The sequence below is a fragment of the Periplaneta americana genome, chromosome 14 (assembly GCF_040183065.1).
Source record: "Periplaneta americana isolate PAMFEO1 chromosome 14, P.americana_PAMFEO1_priV1, whole genome shotgun sequence".
NCBI classification, from domain to species: domain Eukaryota; kingdom Metazoa; phylum Arthropoda; class Insecta; order Blattodea; family Blattidae; genus Periplaneta; species Periplaneta americana.
Window position 1 is genome coordinate 152,822,588 of NC_091130.1, and position 26,924 is coordinate 152,849,511.

Genomic DNA, 26,924 nt, shown 5'->3' on the forward strand with positions numbered 1-26,924 from the left:
ATGCACACCACTAAGAAGAAGACTGCGTTGAAGTGACTAAACAGATGCATACCACTAAGAAGAAGACTGTGTTGAAGTGACTAAACAGATGCACACCACTAAGAAGAAGACTGTGTTGAAGTGACTAAACAGATGCACACCACTAAGAAGAAGACTGTGTTGAAGTGACTAAACAGATGCACACCACTAAGAAGAAGACTGTGTTGAAGTGACTAAACAGATGCACACCACTAAGAAGAAGACTGTGTTGAAGTGACTAAACAGATGCATATCACTAAGAAGAAGACTGTGTTGAAGTGACTAAACAGATGCATATCACTAAGAAGAAGACTGTGTTGAAGTGACTAAACAGATGCACATCACTAAGAAGAAGACTGTTGAAGTGACTAAACAGATGCATACCACTAAGAAGAAGACTGTGTTGAAGTGACTAAACAGATGCATACCACTAAGAAGAAGACTGTGTTGAAGTGACTAAACAGATGCATACCACTAAGAAGAAGACTGTGTTGAAGTGACTAAACAGATGCATACCACTAAGAAGAAGACTGTGTTGAAGTGACTAAACAGATGCATACCACTAAGAAGAAGACTGTGTTGAAGTGACTAAACAGATGCATACCACTAAGAAGAAGACTGTGGTGAAGTGACTAAACAGATGCATACCACTAAGAAGAAGACTGTGTTGAAGTGACTAAACAGATGCATACCACTAAGAAGAAGACTGTGTTGAAGTGACTAAACAGATGCATACCACTAAGAAGAAGACTGTGGTGAAGTGACTAAACAGATGCATACCACTAAGAAGAAGACTGTGTTGAAGTGACTAAACAGATGCATATCACTAAGAAGAAGACTGTGTTGAAGTGACTAAACAGATGCATACCACTAAGAAGAAGACTGTGTTGAAGTGACTAAACAGATGCATACCACTAAGAAGAAGACTGTGTTGAAGTGACTAAACAGATGCATATCACTAAGAAGAAGACTGTGTTGAAGTGACTAAACAGATGCATACCACTAAGAAGAAGACTGTGTTGAAGTGACTAAACAGATGCATACCACTAAGAAGAAGACTGTGTTGAAGTGACTAAACAGATGCATACCACTAAGAAGAAGACTGTGGTGAAGTGACTAAACAGATGCATACCACTAAGAAGAAGACTGTGTTGAAGTGACTAAACAGATGCATACCACTAAGAAGAAGACTGTGTTGAAGTGACTAAACAGATGCATACCACTAAGAAGAAGACTGTGGTGAAGTGACTAAACAGATGCATACCACTAAGAAGAAGACTGTGTTGAAGTGACTAAACAGATGCATATCACTAAGAAGAAGACTGTGTTGAAGTGACTAAACAGATGCATACCACTAAGAAGAAGACTGTGTTGAAGTGACTAAACAGATGCATACCACTAAGAAGAAGACTGTGTTGAAGTGACTAAACAGATGCATACCACTAAGAAGAAGACTGTGGTGAAGTGACTAAACAGATGCATACCACTAAGAAGAAGACTGTGTTGAAGTGACTAAACAGATGCATACCACTAAGAAGAAGACTGTTGAAGTGACTAAACAGATGCATACCACTAAGAAGAAGACTGTGTTGAAGTGACTAAAGAGATGCATACCACTAAGAAGAAGACTGTGTTGAAGTGACTAAACAGATGCATACCACTAAGAAGAAGACTGTGTTGAAGTGACTAAACAGATGCATATCACTAAGAAGAAGACTGTGTTGAAGTGACTAAACAGATGCATACCACTAAGAAGAAGACTGTGTTGAAGTGACTAAACAGATGCATACCATTAAGAAGAAGACTGTGTTGAAGTGACTAAACAGATGCATACCACTAAGAAGAAAACTGTGTTGAAGTGACTAAACAGATGCACACCACTAAGAAGAAGACTGTGTTGAAGTGACTAAACAGATGCACACCAGTACGATGAAAACTGTGATAAAGTAGCTAAAATTCAACACAGTTTCCTGGTACACAGACCGCTTTGTACTACATTTTGTGCTTGTGTGTTGTTCCCGAAATTATGTATGCTTCAAGCTAGAGTTCTGGATTCAAGTCAACTGAAACAAGGCTGAGTCCAATATGCTTACGCTATTCATTCGTCACATTATGAATGATGTAACTGTTTTCAACTTCCCAACACTTACATCCATTTGCATAGGCACAGATTTCGTCCTTTCAGATATCCTTCAAACGTCATTGCTTTACAGAATGGATTGCAACAATCCTGAAAAGAAAGATTAATGGCTCTCCTGGAGAAGCAAGACTAACAGCAAAGATGCTTCAACAGTTCACAGGGTCTTCGACTACGGATATTCTATCAACAAAAAGTCAATATTTCAGTCCTCACTAGCATCACAACTAAAGAGCCCAAACGCAATTTATTATGCAAGTCGTAAGAGAAGTGAAGTCACTTCACTATTCACACCGGTATGAACGAAATAAAATATCATTCACTGTAGTCACTGCAAGAAAGAGATAATTGTTGTATACCTGCATAGAATAATATTTTGATTAATTATTCATTGATGACATTAAAATAACAATTAAGCTTATCATACTTCTTCGTTATCAATACCGAAGTGAAGGTATCAATAAATCAGTTACTGTAGTCACGAATGAAAAGTGGTGATATTGAAATGAAAGTATCTGTAAATCATTTTCTGTAGTCACAAGAGAAAAAGCTGCGATTTTTTTTCTTTACCTATACTTATGTAAATGGAATTATTCATGAATCACTCTTATTGTCACGAGATAAATTTTGTTATTTTTGCGCATTGCTGATACAGACATGAAAGTTTCCATAAATTACTCTTTGGAGTTACAAGAAAAATTTTGTGATGCTTTTATTACCTATATTTAAATGTAAATATTCATAAATAATTCGCTAGTGTCATGAAATAAATTTGGTTACCGGTATATTTGCTTACTGGCGATATAGAAATAAAAATAATCGTGAATCACTTATTGGAGTGGCAAGAAGAAACCAGTGATATTTTTATTAGCCTAGCTATATTTAAATGAAAATATTCATTATATTACTCAAGTCAGGGAAAAAATTTGATTGTATTTGTCTAAATTCGATATAGAAATTAAAGTATTCATAAATCAATTTTTGGAGTCACGAAAGAAATTTGATTATATATTTTGTTTATTTCTGATATGTAAATTAAGGTATTCATAAATCACTTATTGGAGTCACGAAACAAATTTGATTATATATTTTGTTTATTTCTGATATATAAATTAAGGTATTCAGAAATCACTTATTGGAGTCACGAAACAAATTTGATTATATATTTTGTTTATTTCTGATATATAAATTAAGGTATTCAGAAATCACTTATTGGAGTCACGAAACAAATTTGATTATATATTTTGTTTATTTCTGATATGTAAATTAAGGTATTCAGAAATCACTTATTGGAGTCACGAAACAAATTTGATTATATATTTTGTTTATTTCTGATATATAAATCAAAGTATTCATAAATCACTTATCGGAGTTACGAAACAAATTTGATTATATATTTTGTTTATTTCTGATATGTAAATTAAGGTATTCAGAAATCACTTATTGGACTCAGGAAACAAATTTGATTATATATTTTGTTTATTTCTGATATATAAATTAAAGTATTCATAAATCACTTATTGGAGTTACGAAACAAATTTAAGTATATATTTTGTTTATTTCTGATATATAAATTAAAGTATTCATAAATCACTTATTGGAGTCACGAAACAAATTTGATTATATATTTTGTTTATTTCTGATATATAAATTAAAGTATTCATAAATCACTTATTGGAGTTACGAAACAAATTTGATTATATATTTTGTTTATTTCTGATATATAAATTAAAGTATTCATAAATCATTAATGAATTTAAATACTATTAATATATTAATATGTCACATCAACGGACGTGTATACGTCACCAAACATCGTAAGATGAAGATTATATTCATAAATCACTTATTGGAGTCACGAAATAAATTTTATTATATTTGTCTAATTCCGATATAGAAATTAAAGTATTCATAAATCATTTATTGGAGTTAAGAAAGAAATTACATTATATTTTTGTCTATTTTCGATAGATATTGAAATGAAACTATTCAGAAGTTAAACAATATAGCTATCGGCAGGAATAGGGACACGTTCGTCATCAGAAGAGCTAGGAAGTTTGTTCCAAAACTGTTAATTTGTGTGAGCTTACACTATATATCTACTGAATGAAAACTAGTAGCACAGCTCTCAATGTCAGCGAACCAGAACGACAAACATGTACAGCCGGGTCTTACCAAACATGTCCACAGCCTTAGAACAATAAAATAATAAACGAATATTATAAAGAAATAATAATTTTTAATTATAAACTTCGTAACTTCAAATTTAAAATAATTTACCCATAGATATAAAAATAACATACAAAGTATACATTATGATTATACAATAACATTATTGTCTCATTATAACAAATAACAATGCATATTTTCATTTTATCGAAAAAAAAAACAATATTTGTACTCTAAAATATTCGTTCTACGTCAAAAGACTTTACTGGAGAAAATCTGAAATATGGTACAGTATTTCTTGCTATCGTCAGGTGAACAACAACTTTGTGAATCTAATAGTGTATTGTATTGTATTGTAATTATTAATATTCCATGGTATTCATACATGCTTACAGCTAGAATATGGAACAAGTCAAAAAACTTAATATTACTATAAAATCTTAATTTATAGTCACAGTCTAGATGAAATATATACAGACGAGATTTACAAAATAGTCTACTAACACAACACAAAGTTTTAGTATCAATTTCATGAAGTGTTATTGACTGTCATGAATTCACCTACAGAATAGAAGGCGTGAGAAATTAGGTACTTCTTTAATTTGGCCCTAAATAATCTTATGTTTTGAGTTTCATTTTTATATCGATAGGGAGGCTGTTAAAAATTTTTACTGCCATATAACGCACTCCTTTTTGATAGCACGATAGACTTGCTGACGAAGTATGAAAGTCATTTTTTGACGTGTATTTATGCTATGAACTGTTGAATTAGTTACACAGTTTTCACGATTACATACGAGGAAGATTATTAATGAAAAGATATACTGACAAGCCATGGGCATTATTTGTAGTTTTTTTGAAAATAGTCCTACACGATTCCCTAGATTTGGCACCTACTATTATTCTAATTACTCTTTTTGTAATAGAAATATACTGTTATTATCTGTGGAATTTCCCCAGAATATAATTCCAAAACTCATTACCGAGTGGAAGTATGCAAAGTATATTGTTTTTAAGGTATTGATATTTACTATGTTTTGCATAGATCTAATAGCAAAACAAGCTGAATTTAGTTTGGGGGTAATTTCTTTAATATGATTTTTCCAATTTAACACATTATCGATTTTTAAGCCAAGAAATTTGGTTGTTGTTGTTTCTAATAGGGATCTATTATTAATTATTGCGCTAGAAATTTGCGACGTTGAATTTGGACAGGATTTAAGTTGAATTATGTTAGTTTTGTTACAATTTAATCCCAATTTATTGACTGAGAACCAGTCACATATTTTGAAGAGAATTTCCTCTGTTGAAGATTGGAATGTGTTGAAGTTATTGGCTGTAATTACTATACTTGTGTCATCTGCAAATACACTGGTCAAAAAAAGTTAAGCATAATTAGGCATATAACGGTTTTTATTAATTAAAATAAAATAGATAAATTATAATTGGGTTTCTTGGTTCCACAGAATAAACTTAAAAGTAGAAATACACTATTTGTTAACAATGGACTGAATATAAAATGAAAAAGTTGCATTGTTTGGAAACAACGGAAAAGATAAGGGAAGTTGAAATTCGTACATCATCAAAGAAAAGGAAATGGTGCTCAGTACCTTGTTTAATAACGTGTTGGTTCTCCACGAACCCTGGGGCACTCTTGTATGCGACGGGGCATACTCAGTACCAACGCATCTAAGCTCTCCTGAGGCAAATTGTCCCATTCTTCCAAGGCAGCATTCCTGAGTTCTTGAATCGTTAATGGGTGATGTGGACGATTGGAAATGGCTCTCCTGAGAAAGCTCCATGCATGCTCTATGCAGTTCATATCCGGTGAGCATGCTGGCCAATCCATTCTTCGGATCCCATGTTCTACCAGATAGAGCTGCACACTATGAGCACGATGAGGCCGAGCATTATCGTCCTGTAGAGTGAACCCTTCTCCTACAGTCTCTGCAAAACCACTTACTATGGGTTGGAGGATGTTGTTCTCATACACGGCAGCAGTCATGTTTCCCTCTATTGAAACCAGTGGTGTGCGGCGGCCAAACATGATAACTGCCCAAAACAAGATTGCACCACCAAACTGTTGGTGACGTTCCACGGTCATTGAGGGAAGATTTCGTTCCCCCGTTCGTCTCCCTACGCGAATAGAGTTGTTGTCAGGGTGTAGGCCCATTCTCACTTCGTCTGAGAATAAAGTTCTGGTCCATTGGTCTCGTGTCCAATTCCCATGTGCTCTAGCCCATCTTGCACGAGCACCCCTGTGATGTGGACGGAGTGCTGGAGTCTTGAGTGGTCTTCGAGCATACAACCCTATGTCATGAAGTCTATTGCGCACAGTTTGGCTACTTACAACAACACCAGTGGCTTCGCACAGGTCATGGCGCAGAGTTGTAGCTGAGGCTATAGGGTTCCTACGTGCAGATAACCTTACACACCGGTCCTGACCTGGTGTTGTTTTGCGTGGACGGCCCTCGCGAGGTCGATCTGCTATTGATTGGGTTTCCTGGAACTTTCTCCACAGTCTGGAGACAATACTCTGATTCACATGAAGGATGTTAGCAACATCAACTTGTCTCATGTTTTGTTCCATCAAAGTGATGATTTTGATGCGGTCTGCCATTGTAAGGGTGTTCCGAGCCATTGTACTGCACTATGAAGCAAATCGACACTGATTGAACTTTGTTCGAATTGTTTACTAGCCGTGATTTGGACGTTACCTAGTGATGCAGAATAAAACAAATGAAAGAGTTTGAATTGGTAAACATAATACGTGCCACATAAAACCAAAAGAAGCATAAATATCAGGTATTATTGGGTAAACTGGAAATATGCTTAACTTTTTTTGACCAGTGTAATATGGGATGACCTACATCTCGTGTATCTCGTATGTGGCACATAATATTAAACCCACAATTGTTTTCTAGAAAATTGTTCATTTCTATAGTAATGACAGCTAGGCAGTTCGTATTGTAATTCCGATGTTGAACTTGGACTGTAACGCAACCGAATGCATAGCAACACGAGACGTCAACATTTAACGAAGAATAATCCGGGAAAAATAAACGTGTTACACACTGCTGTTTAATAACAGATGAGTTTACTTTCTTGGAATCATGCATAATATTAACATTACGTAAATAGTACAATAACAACAGAATAGCTCGCTTTGTTCAGGACTTAAAATATTAATACAAATTAACAATATTCTTCAAACTATTCACGACTGTACACAGCTCCACAGAATGATACTATGCGTTGTTTATGTGAACTGCGTATCTCTGTAGCGAGTGGGAGCAGGGCGAGGCGCTGGTGACATCTATACTCCTCACTGTACTCAACTGAAATCTACTGTTTTGGTACGAACTTTCTACCTATGCTTATCAGTAGAGGCCGGTTTTGTATGCGAAATGAATCTTCTTTTTCTATACATTTAAAAGTATGCGGAAATGATATGGTTTGTTAATCGCACCTTTACAGACAATTTGGCCGGTGTTTAATAATGCATATAAATGTATATTCCGGGGGGAAATGCATATTTTAAATTTTTAATGCAAAAATGCATATTTTACTCGTAAATGTGGTATTAAATAATAATTTTCTTCTTTATCTAATTACGAGTAATATGCGGAACATTTCAGTCCAATGAAAACAGCTTTAGATTCCTTAATTACGTAAGATGCAGCTGGCATGGCGATAGCTCAGGAATGCTTTTCTGAACATGGCATCGAGAAAAAGATCCAGTATATTCATAAGCGCTTGTCTAGATTACTTGAAATTTTGACACATGTGAAGGCTCGAAATAATTCTTTGGAGTATTCACTTTCTCTGATAGATCATATTTCAAATTTATTGTCTTCAGAAACTCAGGGTATTGCTAAAATTGCATCCTATAAGCTTACAAGCAAACATTCTGATGGGGTCAGATAAAAAAGTTAAATTTTTTTCTTCCACCATGTTAATAATGTCAGAAGAAGTGCTTATACAAATTTTGGCCACTCGACCGCAATTACGAGGTCGTCCAGAAAGTGATTTTCCCTGTGGCCGTTTACAGAAAAAAAACACATTTCCATGGAAAGATTTATTGAAACACACAGCAATTGTTGCGCTATTTGTCAACATACCCTCCACTAGAATTGAGACATTTGTCACACCATGGGATCAATTTTTGTATGCTTGTGTCGTAGAAGTCAGCCGCCTGGGATCAGAACCAGCGTTTGACAGCCGTCTGCACCTCTCTGTCGATCCCATGATATGACAAATATCTCAGTTCTGATGGGGAATATGTTGAAAAATAGCTCAACAATTGCTATGTCTGTTCCAAAAAATTTTTCCAATGAAATTGTGTTTTCTTTCTGTTAACGGCCCCTGGCGAACTTATTTTTTACGGCCCTCGTAATTGCGGTCGAGTGGCCAAAATTTGTATGAGTACTTGTTTTGATATTATTAACATGGTGAAAGAAAAAAAATTGCTTGTTAGTCAGGTATTAAATAAAAATCCTAGTTACAAAACGATCTGTCAAATTAGCAAAACACTCACTGGTAAAGGTGAAAAAACTGTAACAGAAGCGAAATTCACTGAAAAAGAGTTGTTGTGTTTTTCACATGCATCTGTGATATCACGCGATGTGGAAATAATATTTTCATTGTACAAAACCTTCTTCGTTGATAGATATAGGAGCTTCATACAAAAAAACCTCAGCACAACTTTCCTTAGCTACTGTAACAGCAACGAATAAAGTAAAATTACCCACAAACCAAATAGTTTATTTGGTTCTTGTTTATTTATTTCTGCATATTATGGTGCATATTTTCTACATTCTTTCGTGCATATTTTACTATTTGATTTGCATAAAAATCCGAACTCTAATTATCACTATTGAAATGAAATTGATGTAGCCATAAATCATAGGCATGTTTATCACGTATATTGAAATAAATGTACCCGTAAATCACTGTTACAGTCAGCGAAAGAAACTTGGTGAACCTTTCTTATTGCGTATATTGAAATAAATGTAGCCATAAATCAGTGCTTTAGTGAACGAAGTAAACTTGGCGATACTTGGTTATTACCGATACTGAAATGAGAGTATCCGTAAGTTCCCATCAAGTCACCAAAAGAAATATGGCGATACTTTCCTGTCACCGATATTGAAATAAAGTACCACAGTCACTCATTGTAAATGCCAAAGGATCTTTGGGGACTTCTCTTTCAAAAAAAATTTGTTGGAGAATTTGATCAAGGTAACAAATGTATTGGTATTTTCCTGGACATAAGAAAAGCATTTGATACAGTGAAACATGATGTCTTAATTGAGAAATTAGACTTATTAGGAATCAAAGGTAATGCTTTAAACTTAATAAAATCGTATCTTAACGACAGAATTCAAATAACGAAAATTGACAATTATTCAAGTGAACCTTTAATTATTAATATAGGTGTTCCCCAAGGCACAGTTCTAGGCCCTATTTTATTTTTAATATATATTAATGACTTATTAAAAATTGACTTACAACAATACAATGGTGTTCATTATTCTTATGCAGATGACACAGTTTTACTTTTTGGTGGAAAAACCTGGTCTGAGGCATATAATAATTCAAATAATGGACTTAAATTAATAAAAAAATGGTTTGACATAAATTATCTTTCTATCAACGAAAATAAAACCATAATTATTCCATTATCATTATATGAAAAATGTAACAAACCTCCTACATCTATATTAAGTATTAAATTACATAATTCTGATTGTTGTCTTATACAGTGTAAATGTCCGATTATTAAAGAATCCTCTGAAATTAAGTATTTAGGCATAATTTTCGATAATCATTTAAAATGGAACCAACACATTAATTACCTTTGTAATAAATTACGTAAAATAGTATATTCTTGTTTTTTTATTGAGGAATTACTTGTCCATAAGTTTATTAAACGTACAATATATTTAACTTTATTTCAATCGGTAATTATGTATGGAATTATAGGATGGGTTAGCTCATTTAAATCCAATTTTTATCCACTTTACTTATTACAGAAGAAAATAATTGAAATATGTCTTGATAAACCTATTGATTTTCCATCTCAAAATTTGTTTCTAGACTTTAATGTACTTAACGTAAGAGAAATTTATTATATTGTATTAATAAAATTCATACATAAAAATCGAAATAATTTTGAATTGTATTCTCATAGTTATGAAACAAAAGGTATGAATTCTTTAAGATTGTTTGAACCAAAATGCAACACTGTTACAGTATTTAATCATAGTAGTAATTTAGGCCCAGGAATATATAACAAATTTATATTTAAATATCCAAATCTTGTCAATTCTAATAGTTCTACTATTAAATTAAAAAAGTTATGTATGGATTTTATAAAAATTTAAAAATTGTAAATTTAAATTTATATACTATAATTGCACAGTAGACATAAGACAAATTGTATTGTATATGAAGAAGTACACGGCATATCCAGTGAGGGCAGTAATCGAAGAATTGACATAATTGCATTTAAACCTCCCTCTCTTGAAGGTTACATCATAGACCTTACTATGAGATTCGAATCGCACAAACACCAGCCAGAAGAAGTACACGAGGAAAAAAGGAATATATATATATGAACCTTCCATCAGTTTTTATAAGGACAAATACCATCTGGAATCCATCCTCATTACGGGACTAATGATAGGAGCCCGTGGGACCATACCCCGGTTCCTAGTCGACTTCTGTAAATCTTTTGGCCTGCATAAAAGTAGTTTAAGAGATCTAACAATTGCAGCACTCAAAGGCTCAATAGCTATTTTCAGGCATCATACATATGGACCATGACTAATTCGCATCTCCTTGACGTTACTTCGTTTAACATCATGTGTTTCAATATAATTCAAATTGTTATTTTTCACTCTAACAACAATTTATCACTAAGCCTCAAGGCATTTACTCTATTGTATCATGGTACTCTTTGTCGATAGAACCTGTAGTGGTTACAGGAAGAAATTAAATTAATTAAATTAATTAAAAAATAAAATTAATTAATTAATTAATTTCAATTCAGGAATCCGCCCCTGAGCACGAGTTCTACTCTTTCTGTATATATTATATTTTATGTTACAATTATTAGCAAAATAATAAATAAATAAATAAATTCATTCATAGTTTTCTGTCCAAGGGCAGGTCTTTCACTACAACCCCAGCATTCTCAAATCTTTCCTATTTTCCGCCTTCCTCTTAGCCTCCTCTTACAAAAGAACTTACTCTTTGTTATACAGAATAAATATTTAATATAACTCTTGTAGTCAACAAAAATAAACTTGACGATACTAAATCTCTATGAATTCTCAACGAAAAGAATTAATTTTTTTTTCCATAACTAATTAAATCTAGAGCATAAATGGGCTACTTTCTTTCCATGAAACACTATATCCACAGAACCGCAACAGAAATTCTTCAAGAGGAGAAAAATTACATGAAAATTAATGCAAGTATAAATTCCTATTATGATTTTTGCTTGTAACGATGGCAGCAGAAATTCCTGTTTTCTCTAAAAACAGGTTTTTGAAGAATTTTGAAAATAAATCACACAATTATATTAATTATGGTGACTATTTCGTTTATATGACGTCATTCCATTTTCGACCAATGAAATGTAATGAAATTTTGAATTCCAACCAATCACAGTCACACTTTGCGATAATTTTGCAGCTAGATTTATCGCTATCAATTTACCGCATGGTCGTTCTTTTGTTTAGTCGTTGTCGCCAACTGTTTCCCCGTAAATTGATGGTCATGAATACATTCAGCTGCAACTACACGGTTAAACTTTTCTTTCAACTTTAAAGCAATGAATGCAAGATTGATATTTAATATTAATTAATATATTTACGCAGTGAAGACGACGTTCAAAACGGCGCACCATGTAGACACAGAATCTTCATGCCTCTTAATTGAACGTACCTTTTAAACTTGATTCTTTCAATGTTCTTCCCAGATTGCACGCATACGCGATTGGAATATTGAACTGTATAGATACAGCTTTAGTTCCGTTACACACTACAGCGAGAATGCGTTTGTCGAGCTATAAAAAATGCTTTCGTGTAGCACTGATTGTAACGGTCGAAATAAGGCACAGCTGACATTGGTCCTGCTCTCACAGGTAACTTAACCTATAATTGTAGCCTCTAAAATTTGTATTTTGTGAATGAAATTAAACAATTAATAGAAAGTCAGATATTCAAATTTATGTAACATCATCGCATATCAAACCCAAAGACCTTGCATAGTAATAATAATAAGATCTTTGGTCAAACTACCTTCCGTATGGCGTAATAAAATTCGTGTTTTAATTAATTTTAACCTGTTTTTAGAGAAAACAGGAATTTCTGCTGCCATCGTTACAAGCAAAAATCACATAGAAATTTATACTTACATTATTTTTCATGTAATTTTGCTCCTCTTGGAGAATTTCTGTTGCGATCCTGTGAATATAGTGTTTCATGGAAAGAAAGTAGCCCATTTTTTTCTGGATTCAATTATACAGAGATGGCTTCTCTATGTAGCAACATGTCTCGCTGTGAATACATAAGTATTGGTATATAGCTGTCCCCACTGTTACTGTTAAATTAAATTATGATTTCAGAAGATAATGAAAATGTATTTATGTTATAATAATAAGAGAAAAGTCCAGTACATGTAATTAACATTGTTAAACCTGTATTTCGCTTTTCGCAATTGGCATTACTGCATAATAACATCGAATTTCTTTATTGCAATAATCGATATTCATCTACGAGTATTTCAACTTCACAATGTCTGAATAGGTTAAGTATTCGTTAATATACAATTATTAACATTTTGTGATCGAATTTTAGGGATATATTATTTAAATTTTTATTTTATTCACGAAATAGTCCTAATAAATGTCACTCGAGGTCTGAGATTTCCCAGATAAATCCACTCAATTCGCTCGTGGATTTATCGGCAGATCTCAGACCTCTCGTGACATTACTACAGATAGTAATATATACAGGGTGATTCACGGGGATTTACCGTCACTTACGGAGCTTATTTCCGAAGACATTCTGAGCAAAAAAAAATCATATAAACATTTGTCCTAATCTCAATATTTTCAAAGTTACACTAATTTGAAGGTGTTAGTAAAACACCCTTTTCTTTAGTTTTAAGAGTAAAGAAAATATTACAAATAGAGAAAGAACTATTCAGAAGTATCACTTCTTTAATTAGCTAGTGTTCTGAAGCTAAAAATTGTTGTTTATTGCTTTGTACAGATTTTGTTTTCCAATTTTTAACTAAAAATTCCATCATTCTTACGCACTTATCACAAAAAATTGTTACAAATGAAGAGTCCACTGCAAGAATGATGGATGTCACTTTCTTGTCGAAAATGAACCAAGACTGTCAATGCATAGCTTAAGACATATAGAATGTACATAGAGAGTTATATGGCATTAAAACTGATAGTCATTGTCCAGTAATGATCGGAATATCACAGTTAAGCTTTGAGCGCTAAGCATTTCAAACTTTCAACTGCTTCTCCTGCAATATGTATTCCAAATGACATCCATTATTTTTGCAGTGGACTCTTCATTTATGATGATATTAATATATAGACAGGGTGATTCAGAGGATTTACCGTCACTTACGAAGTTTATTTTCGAAGACATTCTGAACAAAAAATGTCATATAAACATTTGTCCTAATCTCAATATTTTCAAAGTTACACTAATTTGAAGTTGTTAGTAAAATACAATTTGTCTTTAGTTTTAAGAATAAAAAAATATTACAAATAGAGAATTAACTATTCAAAGTGTCATTTCTTTAATTGGCTAGTGTTCTAATGCTAAAAATGTCTTGTTAATTGCTTTGTACAGATCTTGTTTTCCAATTTTTAACTAAAAATTACGTCATTCTTACGCACTTATCACAAAAAATTGTTACAAATCATACGACTTCTGGAATTTGATTCTTTACAATTTAATTATGCATCCTAATGTACAGTCTTAAAGAATTTACAAGAGTGGCGTGATTTGTAACAGTTGAGCCGTTCAGAGCAAAAGTGATGTAAGTCAAAATTGGGTAATAAGGATTAAAGTAAAAATTCTGTAAAATACAGCGCAAAGTAGCAGTTAATATGTCCTTCGTGCTATCCACTGACTACTAATAGTTTAAATAAATTGAATATTAATTGTCACTTTGCGCTGTATTTTACAGAATGTTTACTTTAATCCTCATTATCCATTTTTGACTTACACCACTTCTGCTCTGAACGGCTCAATTGTTGTGATAAATGCGTAAGGAAATGTAATTTTGTAGTTAAAAATCGAAAAAAAAATCTGTACGAAGTAACTATGAAATTCACAACACATTTTTAGCTTCAATACTAGCTAATTAAAGAAATTAAACACCTGAATAGTTCATGCTTTATCTGTAATTTATATATATATATATATATATATATATATATATATATATATATATATATATATATATATATTGTTGCTAGTGTCACTGCCCCCTGTGGCTAACCCATTCACACGTTACCTTTGTTTTCAATTACGTCAGACCGTCAAGTCTTTCACTTCGGCACCGATATGTCATTCACTTGCACACGCCTGGGCCCGAACACCGAACCTGGCCACTGAACGCATTCTGTCCTGACCACAGACTATCGCCGGTGATATTTATATCCTCGTGTACGCAGCTATGACATAACTGCCGGGGCAATTGGAATCAGAAAAGCCTGCCCACTCCTCGGAGATGAGTGTGGAATGGATAGGCCTCCCGCCGGACTTTCTATTCGTTTGGTAATAACCACGGAGAGGGAAGGAGGAAGGAGGAAATTCCCTCCCCGTACAGCGAACCCGGTTCACCCTGATCCAATATCTAGCTTCCATGTGATAGGAATTGGCTTTCCTTTCACGTCAGCCTGCATTCAACTGTTGGCAGTTTTTGCGTTGCTAAGCGACGTGATCCTTCCCACGCGAGTCTCGCTTGTTTCTGCAAGCCGCGTGTTTACTATAACTTGTACAGATGTTTTTGTCCTATTCACACCCGATTTTCAGTGTGGTTTTCATCTTGCGAACATAACACTGTCGATACCTATAGAACAGCTATCGGTCAGTAAAATATGTCCTAATGTGATATAACTTATTCAGTATTGGCTTGCCTACAGGAGAACTGGACCCGGAACCTGTACACTTAGCTACACTTTAGCCCAATTGTACCCTATACAGAGTGACCCGTAAATAATATCATTAACTCTTTGCAAAACATTAAGCCAAAAAAAAGTAATTTTTTATGCTTGTAATATCATGAATAATAACAAAGCTTCGATCAATTTTTTTTTCCAAAATTTTAACTACGCACACAATTAAAAAAAGATGGTCACTGTAAGCGACCGCTATAACAATAATAATAATAATAATAATAATAATAATAATAATAATAATAATAATAATAATAATAATGTTTTATTTTAGCTGGCAGAGTTAAGGCCATAAGGCCTTCTCTTCCACTCAACCAGCCTTAATCAATACAATACATATTTAAATTACAAATATTTACACTACACTTAAAAGGTTCTCCAGCAATATTCTTCAATTTTAACGACTAGTAGACTACATATGTATTTATTTAAATTTAGATAAACCTATAAGGTAAAGTAGTAACTTAATTTATGAGCTAATTTAATTCAATCAATTATAATTAATTTAATATTTGAGATAGCTAGTAAAATGATGAAAATTAATTTAATATAAGCTTACTAGGACTATGTTAAAGGGAGAAAAAAATATATATATATAAATCTAAAATATATTTTTATAATGAAAATATTAATGTAATTGCCATTAGAGGTTTTGTAAATCTATTTAGAGCAATTAATGATAATAATAAGAATGGACAGATGTTAGTTTCATTTTAAGTAACAAATATTAATCAGTAATTAATCTGTTAAGTAGGAATTTATGTAATTTGGACCTAAATGAAGTTATTGTCCAACAACCCCTTACATCACTCGGATGCGAGTTCCAATTTCTAGCAACTGAAACTGTATAAGATGAAGAGGGATTTTAATATAATTGTAGAGAAAGGAAGAAAACTGTGGCTTTTCTGAACAACAACTATGCCGCAAAGGGTTAATTTCAGGGTGTTATTCTTTGAGAAATTTAAAAATAAAAAAGTGTAATACAATTTTTCTCGTTTTTGCTTTCTTTTCGAGATAAAGTGGTTTTATATGAAACGCTTCATGGCGTGTTTTGGGAGATCCGTTGATTTAATTCCCTAAATGTCCAGTCAATTTAAGAGAAAAGTGTATTATGACAAGAAATTACACTGAACAACAAATTTTTACTTTTTGTCTTGCTCCAAAATAAAAAATAAGGGAATATTACTAATATGTGTACCATAAATCTGAATTAAAAATCCAAATTGCCCCATCACGTACCATTTTCCGAGGAAAATGATTTGAAGTTTTTATGACAAAACACTTGTCTTTCATTTTTCACTGCTACTGATAAAATTATAACATACTAGGGATTCAGAATTCCTGATAATACTTGAAAAATGTGTACTGGATACAAAAATGATGTAACATAGTTTGTGCGAGATCGTGCGTATTTGCTTGTTTTCCGCACAGAACCAATACGCGGTAAGTGTGAAATACCACATTCAGTATTCCCAACGTAACACACATAACAATTTCCCTCTTCTTACCGCTTAAGCGCGACATTCATTTTACTGCTTTAGGCTTTTAACATATTATTTTTAGAGACGTTTAACATAGTAATAATTATAAATTGGAAACTTACCACTGCAATTTCACCTAAATTGCAATGTTAATTATTGTTTTTAAATATTTGCAAAAATTAAGTAAAGTCTACTACTCCACGAAACTTATTGCATTCCTGATACAAGTAACATTAAGGAAGCCGTGAAAAAATCAACGAGATTCCAGATGCCGATGTTATTACTGCAATATGTTATATAAATAATATTGTTAAAATATTAAAATGAAAAATAAATCATTACATAACCTTACCGTTTGTTTTAAGTTCGCATTTATAGACTGGGGGAAAAAAAAAAGACAGACGTAAATCACGGCCTGCTGGAGTATAGTAAACACAGAAAACATTTTACAGCAACAATGTTGAAGAAAGATATTTTGGTGTTCCGAAGTTGGCGTCATTAAACAGAAACCAACATGGAGATTTCATTGCAACTAATTAGAAATTCGTCTTTTAGGTACGTAATAAACGATCTTCGCACAAAATAATGTACGATACACGAGCGGTATGTTTGTTTTCATGTTCTCGGAAATTGAAAAAGCTCAACTACGTTTCGCTTTTTCAATCTTTTCCTCGACCATGAAAACATCAACATACCGCTCTAGTAACGTATATTACTATTTTATTTGAAATATCTCAAAGAATAACCGCCTGATATTAATGACATTACTTACGGTTCACTCTATATATACATTGATTGTTTAAGTTCGACAAGTGGCCTGGGTGGCATTCGTAAACCCGATGCTAACTGGTGGACTATTCTGCCTCAGTCCATGATAGAGCCTGATGAGTAACCTGATAAGCCCCACGGACCCAGAGCTCCTAGCCCTTCCTAGACCAGCATCGGAAACCCGTTAATCATATAATATGATTATAAATGTGCAATTACAACAGTAAATGAAAAAATGTGGAATTATGTAACAAAATTGCTATAGTAAATGAATTGGGAGTAACCAATAGAAATGTAGAAATTTCTACTATAAAATAAATGTGGTGAACCAGATTGGGTTTATGAAAGTAAAGTTATTCCAGCGGTCTAAAAGAAAAAGGTGAGCTAGCATAGAATTACGAAATAGTAATATACGTTACAAGAGCGGTCTGTTGACGTTTTCATGTTCGAGGAAAAAATTGAAAAAGCGAAATGTAGTTGAGCTTTTTTAATTTCCGAGAACATGAAAACAAACATACCGCTCGTGTATCGTACATTATTTTGTGCGAAGATCGTTTATTACATACCTGAAAGACGAATTTCTAATTAGTTGCAATGAAATCTCCATGTTGGTTTCTGTTTAATGACGGCAACTTCGGAAAACCAAAATATCTTTCAACATTGTTGGTATAAAATGTTTTCTGTGTTTACTATACTCTAGCAGGCCGTGATAATACGTCTGTCTTTTTTTCCTCCCCTGTCTATAAATGCGAACTTAAAACAAACGGCAAGGTTATGTAATGATTTATTTTTCATTTTAATATTTTAACAATATTATTTATATAACATATTGCAGTAATAACATCGGCATCTGGAATCTTGTTGATTTTTTCACGGCTTCCTTAATGTTACTTGTATCAGGAATGCAATAAGTTTCGTGGAGTAGTAGACTTTACTTAATTTTTGCAAATATTTAAAAACAATAATTAACATTGCAATTTAGGTGAAATTGCAGTGGTAAGTTTCCAATTTATAATTATTACTATGTTAAACGTCTCTAAAAATAATATGTTAAAAGCCTAAAGCAGTAAAATGAATGTCGCGCTTAAGCGGTAAGAAGAGGGAAATTGTTATGTGTGTTACGTTGGGAATACTGAATGTGGTATTTCACACTTACCGCGTATTGGTTCTGTGCGGAAAACAAGCAAATACGTACGATCTCGCACAAGGAACATTACTGTAGTAAAATATGGAAAGATGAAAAGATGCTAACTTGCATTTAGAATAGAAAACAGCGTATTCTAAGCTAACCTATCTATCTGTCATCAACTGTCCCATCTCTTAGCAACCTTAACACAATTCATGTGACGCAAATTTTACTTTATTATAAATGCAGAAGCCCTTGGAAAGCCGTCAAAGCGTAGTAAACATTTCTATGTGCTACTTGGAGTAAAGTTCGAACTTCCCTGAAGAGTCCAACAAAGAAGCATAGTCCGTGAATCCGCTGAGGAAGGACAGGAACCTATGATTACTTGCAACTGAATTAGTTACTTAAATGTGAAGTAATCCATGATTGTAACTTTTCAAACGTGAAGAACATTTGAAGATAATAGTCGCTGGTTTGATTTATTTTAACACTAGGAAGACTGGATATGGTGACATAGGCCTACCTAGAAAGGCTCAGTCAGGGTCTGATTTTGATCCCTTTTTTATATTGCCTTAATATGCACGGAAAAATGATTTGGTTGTGTAATATGTAATGTAATGCGTTAGCAATATATTTTTAAGCATCATAATGTTAATAGGCATGTCGTTCCAATTTTGGGGTCACATAACTCGTATTGCGTCATTGAACAAGTGCAAGACAACTTGAAATTGAGTTGGCCTATACGGTGAGACGTCTTGCCCATCACCGTCTTTGGCCCTCTTCCTTTTCCTTCTGAACAGCAGTGCCACAAGAAACACTTCTGGACATCATCCCTCTTTGCCCCGAATATTTTCCTAAACACCTTATTCTTAAACACCCTTAACCTCTGTTCCTCTCTCAAAGTTAGAATGCAAGTTTCACAACCATATTGAACAACCGGTAATATAACTGTTTTATAAATTCCAATTTTCGGCTTTTTTGAGAGCAGACTGGATGCCAAAAGCTTCTCAACCGAATGAGAGGTATTTTCCAATTTATTCTACGTTTAATTTCTTCCCAACTCACATTTATATTTGTTACTGTTGCTCAAAGGTATTTGAATTTTCCACCTCTTCAAAGGATAAATTTCAAATTTTTATATTTCCATTTCGTACTACAGGGACATCATTTTATTTTTACTTCAATTTTTATTGTACCTGAGTTTTTGAATGTACTTCACTCCCACCCCTTCTACTAATGAAGTTCAACTGTCCTCCACATAGACCCAAGGCCATATATAGTAAACAGTACTGAGTTAGTGAGTAATGTATTTTCCAGAAATATGTTCGCGTTTTCCAGTGACGAAAGAACTTTCAATATTGAATCATATTTTCGCACAGGTACTGTCGTCCATTTATCTACGTCGCATCCCGGTTTCCCCCAACCACTTATCCTCGCCCCTCTGTAAAAGCTAGTGGCTGGGCTGTCTTAGCTCTTTTCTGAAAACATTATTTTCTGTTAGGAATTGGACGTCTACGTAATATTATACAACTATTTGAAATAGCTTGAATAAAAGGGCCTCATTTTCACGTGATTTCCCCCCTTTCTACGACCCTGCGACAAAACCACTTGAACGGACATTAGATAGCATGTCTGAGTAATTTTATCTTTTCGAATTGGGTAGAAGTGAAGATTGAATTCACAGTACGTAAAGTACTCTTTTATAGAGTAGGTACAGAATTATTTCAACATAATTACTAGTACTAAGGACGAAACTGGTACAGTAATTGGAATTAGGTACAATAGTCTATAGTGCGATAATATGCACAAAAGAACTGAAGCCTGTACCGAAATGAACGGCCACCATTTTCAAAAATGTGTTTAAATATCCATATTATGATTATTTTTCAATTTAACTTCATTCTCTATATTGTACGCTAATGTGCTGTAGACAGTATAATATACACTGCATAATGAATACGTCCGAATGGACAGCTCAGTTCGTGAGTAAAAACATTCATTGTTAATACTGTACTGTATTTTGATTAAACAAAAACCTAATGAAAATTATCAAACTCAAAATTTTGATATTTCCTAGTTTACGTAAATGGATGAACTACTTTTCTTCCCTCCTATACCTAGTATCATCGAACTCCAGTCGTGGAAGGGGATAGCAAACGGTGTTTCCGATTGTCAACCGTTGATTCAAAGGTATAGCCAGGTTAATATTAGAAATGTTAGTAAAAATAAAATGATGTCCCTTATATTCTGATCACGAGACATAGACATATACTTTGTCTTTGCAGGATTTACTTCCAAACCTACCTCTTTACTCGCTATAAGTAAAATTCGCGTGTGAATAGATAAATAAATAAATAGTAAATAAATGAATAAATAAATAAATAAGTAAATAAATAAATAAATAAATGAATGAATAAATAAGTAAATAAATAAATGAATGAATAAATAAATGTATAAATAAATAAATGAATAACTGAATAAATAAATGAATAAATAAATAAATGAATAAATAAATAAGTAAATAAATGAATAAATAAATGAATAAATAAATGTATAAATAAATAAATGAATAACTGAATAAATAAATGAATAAATAAATAAATAAGTAAATAAATGAATAAATAAATAAATAAGTAAATAAATAAATAAATGAATAAATAAATAAGTAAATAAATGAATAAATAAATGTATAAATAAATAAATGAATAACTGAATAAATAAATGAATAAATAAATAAATAAGTAAATAAATAAATGAATAAATAAATAAGTAAATAAATAAATAAGTAAATAAATAAATAAAAAATAAATAAATAAATGAATAAAAAATTAATAAATAAGTAAATAAATGAATAAATAAATGAATAAATAAATAAGTAAATAATTAAATAAATGAATAAATGAATAAAAAATAAATAAGTAAATAAATAAATGAATGAATAAATGAATAAATAAATAAGTAAATAAATGAATGAATAAATGTATAAATAAATAAATAACTGAATTAATAAATGAATAAATAAATAAGTAAATAAGTAAATAAATAAATGAATAAATAAATAAGTAAATAAATAAATAAATGAATAAATAAATAAGTAAATAAATAAATAAATGAATAAATGAATAAAAAATAAATAAATAAGTAAATAAATGAATAAATAAGTAAATGAATAAATTAATAAAAATAAATAAATAAATAAGTAAATAAAATGAAGGTAATGTGTGTATGATTATTTGTGTCTATAGTATTTCATATTTTCTTTCTGAGAACATAAGAAATTCAGAAATTTCATCGCAAACATGTATCTTACTATGGACTTCATTCCTTCAAGTTCTTTACCCTTTCTCAAAATAGTCTAAACTGCATTAAACTGCATAATCAGAGTTGCAAGCCATAAAACCCTTGTTGCCGCTTCCGCAGTGCACCGCTTTGTTTCCGGCAATGCAGTGGGGGGTCACGGCCTTGTGCCAGTTCCTGGCCGGCGTAACAGGTTTCACCATCAGCCTACATAGCCACATGTAGCGTAACGAGCCCGGGGCCTAGACAGCATCGTGTGGGAGTGGCTGTGACATAACTCGCCTGCTAGTACATTCGCCTTCAGAATCGGTCGCTCAGCGTGTTTATGTTGTTTCTGATACACGTGAGCTTCAAGGCAAAACAACAGACGTACGACCGCCACAAGACGTCTTCCTTGTGCTTGAATTATCACAGGCATGTCGATTGATGCCCACGGGAGCAAGCGCGCGCTTTAGAGCTCAGGAGAGCCTGAGCGCTTTACAGCGGAAAGGAAAGAGACAGACGAAAGAGGTGGTATATGCCGCTTGGTCGAGCTATATTCAGGGATGGCCAGCACTGATTCAAGGGATAAAGGGAAGAGAACTTATAAAAACTTTATCCATGTTAATTTTTAGATTTTCCTGAGAAGTATAAGTGCATTATAAGAATGTAAGTTTTAATTTTAATGTTCATTTTTCACAAGTTTGAATTTTTTATTCAAAAGAAATATTTTCTCAACTTTTCGTGTAGAAAAGTGAAATTTTCAGGTATAGGCCAATTTATTTAGTAGCCTTACAGAATGTTTTCGTAAATCCAATATACCGTATATACGTATTACTGAAGATAGTGTACTGAAAATTTTGAAAATATTCCCATGGAAATTGTTTGTAAGGAAATGAATTAACAAAGCAACTACTGTTACATCATAAGCAAAAGATACGTGCCCATGTGTTGTAAAAATGTCAGCTCTATAGCTTTAGCAGATTTCGAGATAATAATTTAATATTCTGATGATAGGAAGTTGCTCACAAATATCACCTTAAAAACATAATGCGATAAGTGTTTTGTTATGTAATATTAGTTACACTTAAAACAGATACAGTACCTAGGTAACTTTGCTTTGTACTGTAATATTGTTTTGATTAGTTTATTGATTACTTTTGTAAGGCTAAAGATACCATCAATATAAATTCCAACTTATCATGCCATACTCAATCTCTTTCTTTGGAATATCACTTTCTTTATGAATGATGTGTTTCATCCACTTAATACAGTATAATATTATACTACTATGGAATTTAAGTGTATATTCCTTCTTAACTCTCTATTATGTTATTAAGATTTAAAACACAGGTGCAACATTAAGAAATCAGTGTTAGTACTTTTGTTTTACAGACAATATAGATAATATCAAACAGAAAGCAGCCATATAAAAATAACGACATAAAATTTCACGTTCCGTTTGTAGTTTGTGCACCACTGTTTTCTTAATCTAACACATTGCTTATTCATATACACAACCCTTCTTCTTTCCATACTTAGCGCTTGCTGCCCGCGCACGACGTCAAGGTCAGAAAAATGCGCTTGCTTTGACATCACTGACTTATCACATTCTTCTTCTTCTTATCACGTATCAAGCCTGTGGCCTGTCACGGTCCATCTTTTCAGCGGACGACCAAAGATCTTGTTCCTAAAGGGCTTGGCGCGGTATCCTTGTTTCAGGCATTCTGAGTATATGACATTTCCATTTCTGTCTATCATTTTTAATTCTCTTTAAAGCTGAGTCAATATTTAATTATTTCAAAATATCCCAATTTTCCTTCTTGTCTAATCTACTATAGACAGCGCTTCTTCTTAAAAACTTCATATTCGGTGTTCATCATATTCAAGCTTCACTTCCATACATGAGAACAGGTCTCGCCAATTTTTTTATGGACTTTAGTTCTTGTATTTCTCTTGCGAATACTGTCTCGAAGTTTATATTCTAAGATGGAAGAACAGCTGGAAGATGACCACTTTGACTCCAGGAAGGGAAAAGGTACGAGAGATGCAACTGGACTGCTGCGGACAATCAGAAAAAGATAACTGCATTTATAATAAAGTAAAATTTGAGTCACATGAATTGTGTTAAGGTTGCTAAGAGATGGGACAGTTGATGAGCGACAAATAGGTTAGCTTAGAACAGCCGCGGCGAAAATGTGGCTCGCAGTGCATTTCCCTTGCTTCCTACCTACAACCCCCACCCTCTCACTCACTGGAGTCAAACTCCGTTCTATTTGTATTTGTCTCGGACCTGCGAGTGGCGTATCGTCGCAATATCTCTCTCGAAACCATGTACCTCTATAAAAACGAAAGTTTCAAGTAGGATGGGAGGACGAATTTTTTGCTGACAATATGATGAGAATATTAAATGTATGATTTGTTCACAAATATTACTAGGAAAACGGTTGTATAACATAAAACGGCATTATAAGTTACTACATGTTACTGATGAAACATTGAAAGATTAAGTGTTGTTATTATTATTATTATTATTATTATTATTATTATTATTATTATTATTATTATTATTATTATTATCATCATCATCATCATCGCTGTACGTCGATCCTTTTTCAGCAGATGTACGAATAATGCGGTTAGATCTTCAATTTAAACTCACATATTTACAATGTGATGTTAAATGAAAGCTAGATGTAAGGATTTGACAAATGTTGAACTTTTCAAATCTTTGGCAAAAAAATAAATATTTGAAGCTTCGTTCTTTCGCTTGCTCTGTTGAAGCCATGTTCGCTACAACTTACGTTTGTGAAAAATTATTTTCAACAATTAAAATAATAAAAACCAAATTTAGATCACGACTGACAGACAAATACCTTCGTGATCAACTACGACTGGCAGTAAGTGACATAATTCCTGATTTTGAAACTCTGTCGCAGAGACATTCTGAAGACAGTTAATTTTAGGTTGTGATAATGTGTCCTATGTTTTCTTGTTCATTTCTTTCTTCGTTACACATACTAAACATTAGTTTGTAACCTTGTACTGTATATAAATTTTATTTAAATGCTTGACGTAAGGAAAATTAAAAACCGTTAATGTCAGACAGTTGCTTCAATTCCCCTTCGGGTGTCCGCCTCCCTCCACAGGTGCTATGCCACGTTGCAGGTTACACAGTGGCTCGGCGCACGATAGCATTTTCGCCACCGCTGGCTTAGAATACGCTGTTTTCTATTCTAAGTGCAACTTGCCATCTTTTCATCTTTCCATATTTTACTACAGTAATGTTCTTTTCGTAATTCTGTACTACCTCACCTTTTTCCTTTAGACCGCTGGAATAATTTTACATTCATAAACCCAATCTGGTCTATAACATTTATTTATCGTAGAAATTTCTACACTTCTATTGGTTACTCCCAATTCATTTGCTATAGCAATTTTGTTTCATAATTCTACATTTTTTTAATTTACTGTTGTAATTGCACATTTATAATCATATTATATCGGTTAACGGGTTTCCGATGTTGGTCTAGGAAGGGCTAGGAGCTATGGGTCCATGGGGCTTATGAGGTTAGTCATCAGGCTCTATCAGGGACTAAGGCAGAATGGTCCACCTGTTAGTATCGGATTCACGAATGTCACCCAGGCCACTTGTCGGACTTAAACATTGTATAGGCTATATAGGGTGAACCGTAAGTATTGTCATTAATATCAGGCGGTTATTCTTTGAGATATTTTATATAAAATGTTTAATATAATTTTGTTCGTTCTTGCCGCCTTATTTAGATAAAAATTGTTTTATATAAAACATTTCATAGCGCGTTTTCGGAAAGGTCCCAAAATGCTCAGTCAATTTAAGAGAGCAGAGTATTCTGATAATAAATAATTGCAGAATTTAAAAGTGCAGAAATTTGATCCCAACATGTGTAACTTTTCGTTTTACAAAGGAATTTTACAATGTTATATTTGTTCGGATCAAATTTCTGCACTTTTAAACTAAAATTCTTTCAATCATGTATTATCATAATAGACTACTCTCTTAAATTGACTGAGCATATTGGGAATTAAATCAACGGCTTTCCCTAAACACGTCTTATTTACTACTGGCTTTTAAGGAACTCGAAGGTTCATTGCCGTCTTCACATAAGCCCGCCATCCCTGAGCAAGATTAATGCAGTCTCTACCATCATATCCCACTTCACTCAAATTCATTTTTATATTATCCTCCCATCTACGTCTCGGCCTGCCCAAAAGTCTTTTTCCCTCCGGCCTTCCAACTAACACTCTATATGCATTTCTGGATTAGCCCATACGTGCTACATGCCCTGCCCATCTCAAACGTCTGGATTTAATGTTCCTAATTATGTCAGGTGAAGAATACAATGCGTGCAGTTCTGCGTTGTGTAACTTTCTCCATTCTCCTGTAACTTCATCCCTCTTAGCCACAAATATTTTCCTAAAAATCTTATTCTCGAACACTCTTAACGTCTGTTCCTCTCTCAAAGTGAGAGTCCAAGTACAAGTCAATGTTTGTTATGAGAGATGAAACGTAATATCTCCTCAGTTTGAGAAACAATAAATAGCTGTTGTTTTTTAGACGAGAATGCAGGGAGGGGATTCAGAAATGAAACGCGGGCTTGCTATCCACAAAATGAGACACAATTAATTGAAATCGCTGACAGAACGAGGTAATTAATTAGCCATCGGTTCCCGCTCATTACGGACGTG

At 33.1% G+C, this 26,924-nt stretch overlaps 2 protein-coding genes across 4 annotated transcripts in view; one reads left to right on the plus strand and one right to left on the minus strand.

Moving 5' to 3' along the window:
• Nucleotides 1–15,102, minus strand: part of Cyp49a1 (Cytochrome P450 49a1) — an 89,006-nt gene extending 73,904 nt beyond the window's left edge. The window contains exon 1 of the mRNA XM_069846336.1: nt 14,882–15,102. The gene's annotated coding sequence lies outside the window, so the exon portion shown is untranslated. The remainder of the gene's footprint in view (nt 1–14,881) is intronic.
• LOC138713870 (GTPase-activating Rap/Ran-GAP domain-like protein 3) overlaps nt 1–26,924 on the plus strand; it is an 878,969-nt gene that overhangs the window by 452,790 nt on the left and 399,255 nt on the right. The window lies entirely within an intron of this gene.